Below are 12,029 nucleotides of genomic sequence, written 5' to 3' on the forward strand. Positions count from 1 at the left end.
CACACACACGGACACACAAATCAAAATTTTATGAAGCACGTGGGACTCAAATGAAGAGATAGCCCTTCATGGAGGTGGAAGGTGTAAAAGCATTAAATATTACCTATGCTTTTGCATACATGCATCAATCAATTCTGGGACCCTTTTCTTCTTTTTCCTTTACAAAAATACTATTTGGCATAAGCAATGGTTCTATGAGAAGTGGCAAGGAAGTATACATTGAATACTATACTGATACAAACAGAAAACAGGAAATATCAAAAAAACTTACTTCTACAAATTACAAATCAGCTTCAGTCTTCTTACTCTTGCCTAATTGGTCGGAGAGGTAGGGTTGTCAGGCCACTTTCAGCATCTGGCAAAACGAGTATTCTAGTCAGAGGATTTATGGGAAGAACACCCAGGTTTTGTGGAGTGAGCAGGATGAACTGCGGATACTGCTGGGAATGTGCAAACTTGAGGATCATGTCCATGGCAATTCTTTTACTGACAGGGTCCATGTAGATATCAAATGCATCCAGGCATCTGAAAGGAGATTTTGTGATGGACCATAAAGAAAGAATGAAAACAAAGTTTTCAAAAGAGTTTTCACTCCCTGCTAGGAATTGCATGTCACCAGAAGGAGCTTTATTTCCTTCTTTAGGCTGGATTCTTATAGAAAGGGTTTCATTTTTGTGATCAAAGCTCATTTTCCCGGAGTAGGCCCACTGAGATAGTAATTTATCAAAGTATAACTTGCATCGTAGCGCAAAACTTCTTCTAAATTGCTGGCATAGTTGATATTTTTGTCTTGATGCTTGATCCAATGGTTTAACACTCTCTTTCAAATTCTTCACTTTAACATCTAGACCCTGATGTCTGTCTTTTACTTCTTGGAACTGCTGTATTATTTCTTCTCTGCTTCCATAAATTTTGTTTTCTGATGTTATCTTCAGCTTTAACGCACTAAGTATTTTTTCAAGGAAAGAGGGGCTTTCCTTAATATCTTTTCGCTCTGGGCAGAGGTATCTGGCTTGGGCAAGCTCGATCTCCAGATTCCTCTCTTTCGTAGACAACTCGTCCTTTGTCACTTGGAGAGAATCCACGTGTTGTTTAAGCCTATCTTGATAATGAAGCATGCATTATTTTTCAGTATCCATTTCTAAATTGGCCTTCTGTAGTTCTTGCTTCAGAGATTCTGTTGATTCTGAAACTTGGCACATTTCTATCTTAATGTTTTCATGTCTCTGTTCAGCATTCGTTTTTTGTTTTCTTAAATTCTTCATCACTTTCTTTCTCGTTTTCACCTTTTTTAAACCACTTTTATCTGCTTTTTAATTTCTTATGTTTCTTTTTCCAGAATGGAGATATCTCCTGCTTGGTTTTCTTCCTTCTCCAGATCTTTCATTTCTATATTGATTTTTTTAACTCTCATCTTGATTTCTTTTAAATGTAGATCATGATTCTTGAAAATTTCTTGATTCTTTCTGATATCATTTTCAAGTGCACATGCACGTTGCTGATACACAGACAACTGTGCCATTTTATTTTCAATTTCTTTCTACAAATGACATTTCTATTTCCGTATCAATCAAGTAAGTAGGTCTGAATTTTTCCCATGAGTAATAGCGTCTCTCAAACACTTGGTCACCATCAGCAGTGAAAACTTCACTACAGTTCTTGGGCGGCCTCTGAGCCTGCATTACTCGACGAGCCAAAGAGTTATTTTTGATGAGCAGCACTGACTCTATGCCCCTCACGTCAATCAAAGCGTTGGCCACCACTGCCTCCCTTATTTCTAAAGGTGAGAGAACTATTGGAAACTCTGGGTGAAAGGCTGCTTTATGTGTTACATCATGTACCTCACGCTGAATTGGTGCCACAATTATCTGTGGTCGTGGAGAGCCTGGTGGATAAAACTTTTCCATTAGCCCCTGAAGTACTTCCTCATCTTGGTGGCTGTTACAACAAAAGGCAAGAAGAAGGCCCTTTAAGCAGGACTCAACAGCCAAAGCAAATTCCGGATCTCGGAAACCAATGTAAGCTCCCAGTGGGCCTATGGATTTGCAAGTAAAGCACCCTTGCCTATGGGCATTGTCTACTGCTTCAAGAAGGGCTGTCATTTGTGGTTCAAATCGCTACAGCGGATCAGTTTTACAATCTTTTAATTGGTTTAGCTGTTGCTGCTCATCGTTCAGTATTTGCTGTATATCGGATACTTCTTCCCTAAGTCGAGAACATTCTTCACTGTCCTTTTGGATGGCTTGCTGAAGGTGTCGCATCGCTTGAACAAGTGATTCTTCTTCATCCTGAAAGTTTTTTATTTTTTCCCTCAATGTGAAAAGTTGTTCCTGGTTTTCCAACTTTTCTTGTTCTGTATTCTTTTTTAGGTCTTCAGTTTGGTTGCAGTATTGTTTGGCCTTGCCCCCAACCCCTTGAATTCATTTTGGGAAGCATTATATAAAACTTCAGCTCTCTTACATGCCTTTTCTTTTCTATTTACATCTTTTGCCTGAACACATTGGGTCTGTAATGCAGAGGGTTTTTTGTTCAGTTGATGCAAGTTGTCCTGAATGTCTTTAACGTTCTTGGCTGCTTCATTAAATTTGTCCCGATAGGTCTCCAGTTCATGATTTAATGTGATAGTATGCTGATCTCCAATATTTATATTAGCTATCATATCTGCAATTTGTCTTTCAGATTCATTCACTACTGCCCAGGCTATCTCTACTTTCAATTGCCCTATTCACTTCCTTGAGGCAGCCATACTCTGGAAATGCTCTTCTATCTCTCTGACCTGACAGTTTAGTTCCCAGAGCTGAGCTTCTCCTTGTTCTATCTGATTCTGAGTCCAGGCCTTTCTCTCCAAAGTGTGTAAGTAGTCGTCATTCATCTCTTGAAGTTGGGTCACTTTCAGAAAGAATTTGTATCTGTCACCATCATTTCTGGTATGCAATAACTGCCTGCCCATCTCCTGCTGTAAAATAGACAGTGGATTATCTACCCGTATATTAAAATGATCAAGAATGGCCCTAAGCTCTGCTTTCTTAGAACAAGCCAGGCTGCCTGCGTGGTCCTTTAGTTTGTAACTTGCAGAACCATTTACACTGATGCATTGCTGCACCGTTATGGAGTCCCCATACAGGTCAGATTTGAAAGCATCTTCCCCTCTGTTGTGCAACGTGATGGAGATGTTGGCAGAAAGCTCTCCATCTTTCACAAACTCTCTCAAAGACGATCCTAACGCTTGTCCACCCAGATCAACCACTAGAGCTATCAGCAATGCACTCTTTCCCTTCTGTCCCACCACAAAGTTGACATCGGACCCAAATTTCACTGGCCCCAGCTTGGCATGGCACATAAAGTTCTCCAGTTGGATACTCTCAATGATGACGGCTTCCACTGAGGCCGAATGAGAAGCAGCAGTAGCAGCAAGTCCCTGAGAAACATTCTGGAAGAGGACCCTCTCCTTGTCCTCATTAGCATAGCCCTGCGGCCCTGGCCTTGCACTTGGCTGCCCCTCTGAAGCTGGGGGTGTGTAGTCCTCTTTCCTCTAAGCCATTGGATGAGTAACAGAAGAAGCCTGCGAGGATGGAAGGACCTTCTAGCGCTTCTCCCCTCCCTCCTCCTCAAGGAGGCTCAATCCGAGGGTGCCTCTCTGCAGCCCTGGAGAGCTCCTTTTAGCCCCTTTGAGCTCCGGCCCAGCTCCTCTTCCTGCTCTAGTCCGGCAGAGAGGGCCAAGGTGAAAACCCCCCACCCCCACCCGCCCCCCCGAGAGGCGCAGCTGCGTAGCTGTGGGCAGCCAACAGTGTCTGCGGCAATGGGGATGGATGCTCAGCCTCCGTTCCGGGTGCTCCGTTCCCTAACCTCTTCCTTCACCCAGACCCCTCTGCCCCGCAGACACCCTCCCCGTCACTACAACGCAGGCCCGTGCGGCAAGTTTTACTCACAACTCAGCCCGAGATGCCTGGCAGCAAGAAGACCCACATCCCAATCTGCGGTAGCATCTCCCCCTGCAAGCTTCTTCTGGCCTCTGGGCAGCCACCCAGGAGACGGGGATGAGATGGGAGCTTGTGCAACAGCCTCTCGACCCCACCACCTTACTGAGGAGCGGGGAACAGTTCTGGAGCAGCCCTCCTTCTGGGCCTGTGCAGGGTCCAGGACTCTAGGGGCGGGACTCCAGAGGCCAGTGATCCTGAGTGGCAGCTTCTCCTTCAGGCTCCTTTTCCGTGGCCCCTCCACCATCCCCTACTTCCGTATTGGCAATTCCAGGGCCACAAAAAGGTGGCCAGTGGCAACGACGAAAGGATGCATCCGGTGGCTCTCTGTCTGCCTGTCTGTCCTCAGCCTTCCCCTTGTCAGCTCCCATGGCTTTCCCGGGTGGAAAACTCCCAGGTCTCCTCCACCTGCAGGCCTTCCTTGCTCTCTAGAGAGGCTCCAGTCCTCTCTCTGCTTCCTCCACCTCTCCTCCCTCCTTGTTTCCCTGGGTGTATCCATCTCCTTTCTGACAGAGTATATATTTGAAATTCAGACCAAAGTCTTTTTCAAGGTGGATATTTGGTTTAACAGCTCCTTCGAGCTCTTTGTTGGGGTGGGCAGCTGTTATCTAAGGTCCTTTGTTATATTGTTTTGTGTGTGTGTGTGTGTGTGTGTGTGTGTGTGTGTGTGTTTGTGTGTGTGTGCCCACTCACCATAATCATCTTTGATCCAAGACAGACAGCCAAAGGACCATCCTTCAATTAAAATGTTGGCATTATTGTTAAGTCCTCCAGAAATGGTGTCTCTTGGATCTTTTTAAATGCCACCGTCACTTTAACCAAGGAAGGATCAGAGACTTGCAGTCTAGATTCTTAACGAAAACTTCCATACATGTATTGGGTCCTCGAGGAGAGTTTTAGTTGGAACTCTGGCTGTAATCTGACTCTCCCTTTCACTGATAACTCACTTGTAATTTACCTAATAATTTAGTTTTATGTAGGGAACGTTTGTATGTTTACATGTTTTTAGTGTTTCAGATCTCTAATTTTTTCACTTTCACTAACAGGCTACAGGGACAGAATGCTGGTAAATGAAAACGTTTGTTGCAGAGGGCTTTGAGAAGATGTTCTATTTTTAAACTGAGTTTTGGAGGTGTTTAGGGAGTAATCCCCCAGAGATGTGGGGAACCACCTGAGAAATTTTGGAGTACACTTTGGGATAGGAGGTTGGTCATCCCAGACTTCTTGTTACTTCTAAAGCCTTAATATGCAGACATGGTCCAAAAAAATTTCTTTCAGGTAAAAGTTTCATTGAGACACCTGGGTTTTTAAGAAGATTTGATGAAACAGGCAAGTTGTGAGAGTACCAACTCTCTTAAAAAGGAGCAATCTTGGGGAGCAGATTAGGATTGAGCATGCCTAAAATTTTGCCCAAGTAGGAGAAGCCCTCCGAGTGTTTATAGGCAGACTTGTGTCCCCAGGAATTAGGCAAAATGTAGGGATGGGTGTAAAATGACAAAAAAAAAATCTACCCTGAGCAGAAGCAAAAGTCAGACAGGTAAGTACAAAAGCTGGGTAGAAAGCTCTCCCAAGGAAGTAGGCTTTTTCTTCAGTTTTTTTTCTCCAAATTCATTAATTTATTTGTTTTCAGTTTTCAACACTCACTTCCATATGTTCCAAATTTTATCCCCCTCCCTCCCCAAGATAGCATGCAGTCTTATATGGGTTCTGTGCATACTTTCCTATTAAACACATTTTCATATTAGTGATGGTGCATAGAAGAATTAAAAGGAATTGGAGAAATCTTGAGAAAAACGAAACATAACAAAGGAGAAAATACTCTCCTTCATTCCTCCTTCCAACCCCATAGTTCTTTCTCTGGATGTGGATGGCATTTTGCATCACGAGTCCTTTGGAAGGGTTTTAGGTCCTTGCATTGCTGTGAAGGGATAAATATCGAAAACAGTCCTTACACACTGTGGCTGTTAGTGTGTGTAATGTTCTCCTGGGTCTGCTCACTTCACTCAGCATCAGTGCATATAAGTCCAAGTTTTTCAGAAATCTGACTGTCATTGAGTATAGCACAATAGTATCCCTTCTATTCACATACTACAAGCTGTTCAGCCATTCCTCAATAGATGGGCATTCCCTCAATTTCTACTTGTTAGCCACCACCAAGGTAGTTGTTCCTACCTTAACGTTGATTTTTGTATGTTTTTTTCTGTATTTTGTCTTTAGGATGTGGTCTATATTTACTAGGTGAGGGGCATGAAAAAGCAGGACAAGTCTAGGAGTTTACAGTTTTGGAGGGGGAATTGATGGGGTCCAGGCTCAAAGAACCCCCTTGAACTCTCTTTGAATCTTCCCACTTGCTTTGGATTTTCATGACCAAATCTGTTACCCTTAACGTAACCTAGCCCTCCATTGACTATTTCCGTCAAAATCCTTCGTAAACCTCACCTCAAGTCACCACTCACTACTTGGCCACCCTTAGATACCTCCCATAGACTCTCTGCACAAAACAGCCATCTATCCTCTATGAATGCGCTCAAATTCATTTTGGCCCATATGTCAATCAATACAAGTTTCCCAAAAGCTGAGATTCCTTAAAAGTCCACCCAATATGGTGGATCTTAAGGAAAGTTTGGTTTTCTCTGGCTGAAGGAAAACTTGGGTTGAATTCATTCGGGCAGGATCCAGCACGGTAGTATTTTGGGGTCCTGAGCACTCCTACACCTCAACAGAATCAGAGAATGGATCTCTCAGTAAAAGTGCCAAGTTTTTTTTTTCTTCTTCGAATTTAGCAACTGATAAAGATCTAGACGAAGCAATCTGAAGATAGCAAAGTCTGAGGAGGGAAAGCTAAGTTAAGAAGCCACTTGGCAACAGGGATTTGTTTTTGTTCCTCAAAAGTTAGATGAATATAGTTTTAATTGAATTCCAAAGCTAAAGTTTTTAGTGCAGAAATGGAACAATAATGAGTTTACTAATCACACAGCCACAGCCACAAATTCTCACCTGAAGCGTGACGACTTTTCCACTCATGCTTCACTTTATTCCCTTCCCTCAGAGTCTTCCCACATTTTCCCACAAATATATTGTTTGTACAGAGCTGTTGGTATATTGTGTCCTGCATTAGACCAAGATATGTTAGAGAAGACACTTGTTCATTATCTCTTTCTTGGTAGAATTTAGCACTTTGCCTGGCGTTGTTGCTTGTTGACTCAATGAGTGACCCAAAAAGATGCCATCAACATCTGCTTTGCTGTTTGTTTCCACATGACTTTCATCCTCTTATTTGTCTTTTGTTGTCTATTAGAATGTGAAGTCCTAGAGAGCTGGAACTGTGTTTCTTTTCTGTTTCTATCCCCAATGCTTAGCACAGTACTTTCCACAAAGTACACACTTAATATAGGTGTTGTTTTATCCATCCACCCATCCTCATCTCCACCCACACTTTCACATATTTTTGTTGACATTTTAAATCTCCAGGCAACCTCAATCATTAGAGCTGTAGGACCATGATAGAGTCGATACTAACCTGCCCTGGTTTCCTTCCTTCATACTTGAAGAAATGTCGTTACTCTGTTTGGGTCAATATACAGTGTGTTCAACTGTGTCTAATCAGACCAATAGGAGTTCAGAATGTTCTATCACAGGTTCGTCACAAATAGTCCATATGAACATTTGAAATGGAGATATCTCAAAACTGGTGCATCTTATGTTGCTTTTGAGCTTCTGCAATTTGACTTTCTGTGGGAGCACAGTACCTTCTTCCATGCAGGTAGGCCATAGTGGACAGTCTTGTGCTCGTGTGTCCCATGTCTCACAATTGATTTCAAAGTTCTTCAGAAGGACCTTGAGAGTGTCCTTGTATCACTTCTTCTGAACACTATGTGTGATGTGTCCCGAGCAAGAGAGCTTGAACAGGCATCACCTGGAAGGGGGAAAGAGCTCATGCGGCAGTAGAAGAGAATACAAATACCAAATAGTTCAAGGCATAGCCTGAGCAGGCTCGAGAACAAGCGACTGCTCTGAGCCTCTTCAGGAGTCAGCTTTTACTTAGAAATTGATATCATGTTTACATTCCAAGATGAGGAGAGGCAAACATGTTACAGTATTTAACTTTTATGACGCATTGTCCTGTCTTCATGACATATAATTCTGTACAGTTTACTTAGGGATTTTTGTGCCCAGCTGGGTTCCCAAGGAATCATGCTTGACCTCACAGTCACGTTCCTGCTGATGCGGACGCTTGGGAAAGCTGTCCACATCTGTTGTCGTCTTTTTCAGGCCCTTTTGAAATTAGAAGGCAACGTCTCCTACGGGATCAGGGGTACACTCTGGAGCAGGGGCAAAGTCTGTGACAGATGGATCAAAGAGTCTATACAGAAAGATCTGACAGGGGCTCCCAGAAAAAAATGAGTTGATAAGTGAGAGGAAACATTAAAACATAGCTAACACAGTTAAAGGCACATAGAAATAGTTCACTTTCCCAGTCACGCAGGGCTAGATTCAAACAACACAATAAGATTTTTTTCTCAAAATTTACAAAATTGCATAATTATATTAATTCATGTACAGATTAAACTTTGATGTCTCACAATAGACTAGTTTTGAGAAGGGAGATTTGCATGTCGCCAATATAATCAAGAAAACTTAAACATGATCCATACAAATCAATGCTAACTATCCTATTACCAATATTAACTAACATTAAGTTCCTGGTATCCCAGTGATCCATTCTTACTGTCCATTTAAACATCAGTTTTTGCGTTCTAAATGTCTGATATAGTTATCTGATGCCAAATATCCTCTCTTTGACAATAGGTTTTATTCTTGAGACAGTTCAACAAGGGAATTCTACTTCTCTGGTTCAGATCTAAAGTTCTCAGATAATTCTGACAATATAAATTAGCAAAATCTCTAAAAATTGGTTCTTCCTTCTTTTAAAACTTCATAGAATTTCAGTTTGTATATCATTTGCTGTTCTATTCTTACCCAAGGCCTATATGTGGCATAAGAATCTTTTAAAATGTGAGGGTCTAGCCATAAAATGAACTCAACTAGCTTTTCAAATTGTTGAAAGGAAGAAATAATTAAATAAAACTTAAATTCAATTAAAAAATTAAATTTAAGTAAAAGAACAAATAATTAAAGTTAAAAAGAAGTGATTTCACTTGCTTTTATCACTATCTTATAAAATTTTGTGCAAAAATCAAAATATGAGACCTGATTATCAAACCGTTTTATATTCTGTACCTCAATCATATACATCTGTATATAATTCATAGAGGAATCAGTCTGATCCTGTTGCTTTTCCTCAAAACTCGTTATTCTCTTTTATTAGACATTTACCACATTGCGTCTTTGTCTCATTACTTGATCTAACCATTTCCTCCTTTGGAGAATATTATCTCTATATTTATTTATTTGGCCAGGAATTTAGGTTATAATTTTAAGTAATTCATCCCTGCCTCTCAATATAGTAACTCAGAGATATTCCAATATCCATTCATTATTTAATCGATTTAGCTTTGTACTTACACAATTTCTTGTTTATACAGAGCTGCTATAAAAGAAAAAGAGGGATAACGTCATATATCTTAATAGAAGGAAAGGAATTCCTTAGCTCTGTTTGAGTTTTACATATATTAAGTTCAAACACAAATATTATCTCTTGCTTAAGCCATAGAATGACAACAAATTCAGACCAAAACAGCAAGATCTCTTCTGCTTTGCAGCTTAATCTAACAGCAAATTATTTTGAAAGTTTAGTGAATCTCCTTCAAAAAAAATCACACAAGATTTTTCAAAACATTTCTTATAAAACTATTTCCCCTTCTTTAAAAATAGTTTAAAATTTATTCTGATGTTCACTAAACTTGTATGAAAAAAACTATTTAGAAGCTTTTAAAATGATAGATATCTCTTTCTTACTCATTAAGGCAAAAATAAACCTTTAAAATTGGAATTCATTAAAGTATGTTGATGTAAAGAAACGTAAATTCAGAAAGTATTACAACAAAATTGAATTCTCAGTTACTACAGAATTCCTAGATATCACAAAGTTTCTTAGCCAAAAAGCGTTTGTAATGTAAAGGATATCCAATTAATTTAGCCTTATCACAATAACCAACTTCCCTTAAATATATCATTAGTATTAAGTACATTCTGGCATTTCACATAGGTAGTTCCAAAATCTTCAAATTAACCGACATAAATATATCTTTTAGACGAAACAGGTTTGAAAATCATACGCCTATTTTTTACAGGGATTCTCATTTGCTTAATTGGTATTCTACAACACAGGAACTTTTCCACAATTTTGTAAGAACTTTAGGTCAATTCATTTATTATTCACCTTGCATAACACGTGGAAACTATAACTTTAAGCCATCATAAATTTTCATAGTAGCCAAGATTTCAGATGGAAAAATCTGCTATCATAGTAAATATCAAATTATCTCATTTTATCAAATCCTTGAAAAAGTCAAATTCGTAGGTGATAAAATCCAAAATAAAATTTCTTTGACAACATTTCTACCTCACAGTGATCTCTCGCATTTCTCAATCGAAGAGAAATTTAGAAATACAATCTTAGAAATACAGTTTTAATATAAACAATAGATTTCATATGACATCAATTGAATTTCCAGATTATCATATATAGAAACTATTCTTCTTATTAATTTGGGGAATTAAGACCACAATTACATTAGAGAAAGGTAATAATAATATTATATGTATCATATGTCAGTCATTATGTTAACTATTTTACAATCGTTATGTTATTTTGAAACCATAACACCAACCATAATCATTTTTCCCTTTACAAGTCATGGAATTGGTCAAACAGAGATAAAATACATTTTACTTCAAGTAGAGCAGAGAAGAATGAAGTTTACCAAGCGCAGAAAGGCTGGTGTCCAAATGGTGATAATATTTGAAGGCAGGGCTTAGTGAATGTTCCCCACAGAACTGATCCATCCACCTATCCCTTCTCCCACAGTTGCAGAATTTACTAAGCCTGGGGCGGTTTCAGCTGCTGCGACAGAGTTCGAAGAATGTAGAGGACCTGAGTGTCATTTCCAAGTTTTTCCTAGAAGGGTGGGTTACAAGATGCCCAAGGGCACAATACTGTTGCATACCATGCTGGTCTGTGAATTGATGCACCTACCCTTCTCCTGCTGTCTCTTCTCTATAATTGGATCTCAGATGAGAGGGGTTACCACAAAACCTTGTGACTGCTAAAAATCCTCATTCTGGGATACTCTCTTAACTCTGGGAGAGAATGTGGAATGCTAAATGATCAGCACTGGGAGGGGGTGTTTTAGCAAGCTGAACTCCAGGAGCTACCCACAGTCTTGCTAATTTTTTTCCCGTAATTCCAAATGATCAGTTCTTGAATTTCTTAATGATTAATCTCATAAGCTACAAAATCTGCTAAAATGATTTTAGCAAAGATGATCTAACTTTCCATTGTAACTGCAGGTTGGCCAGACGGGAACAACAAAGAAAAGTTTGCAAGTTTTATTTTTGTTTCCCTAGCTGCAGCCCTTAGACGTCTCTAGCTGGCTGCATTTTAAATCTTACAGGATAATGGACTCCTTCACAGCACACATGACACACAGAGACATACACTGACACACAAATTGACAGCTAATGACAGGACAAATACAAACAGAGCTTACAATTAACAATAGAGAGAAGGGAAATCAGAAACTTGTTAGAAGTCCCCATCTTGAATTGACTATTACTATTCCGAGGCAAAGGGGTTGCAAGTGTTCAAGACCTGACAGAATAAGGATGGATCCTGCAACCTTTACTCAGAGCACCTCTGTGGTTCTTGGAGGTGGGGAGCCTTGACTCTCTGAAGTTTCTGATTTTCTATAACCGTGATACAGGGCCTTCATTCAGATATCCTATGGCCTGGTTTCTTACAATACTGACAAAAAACTGGTTTGCATTCCCTTATCACATTAAGGGTGGGGAGTGCGTTTGGGATGGGAGCTGTTCGAAACTCTCTTTTGGTTTTAAAGTTGTAATCCTGGGTTTCCAAGGTTTTGACAA

The 12,029-nt window shown here is 40.1% G+C and overlaps 1 pseudogene; it reads right to left on the minus strand.

The window, feature by feature from the left end:
* Nucleotides 1-302: 302 nt before the first annotated feature.
* On the minus strand, nt 303-4,224 carry LOC140515822 (structural maintenance of chromosomes protein 6 pseudogene; annotated as a pseudogene).
* Between the last annotated feature and the right edge of the window lie 7,805 nt (nt 4,225-12,029).

Source organism: Notamacropus eugenii, chromosome X (genome assembly GCF_028372415.1).
Source record: "Notamacropus eugenii isolate mMacEug1 chromosome X, mMacEug1.pri_v2, whole genome shotgun sequence".
NCBI classification, from domain to species: domain Eukaryota; kingdom Metazoa; phylum Chordata; class Mammalia; order Diprotodontia; family Macropodidae; genus Notamacropus; species Notamacropus eugenii.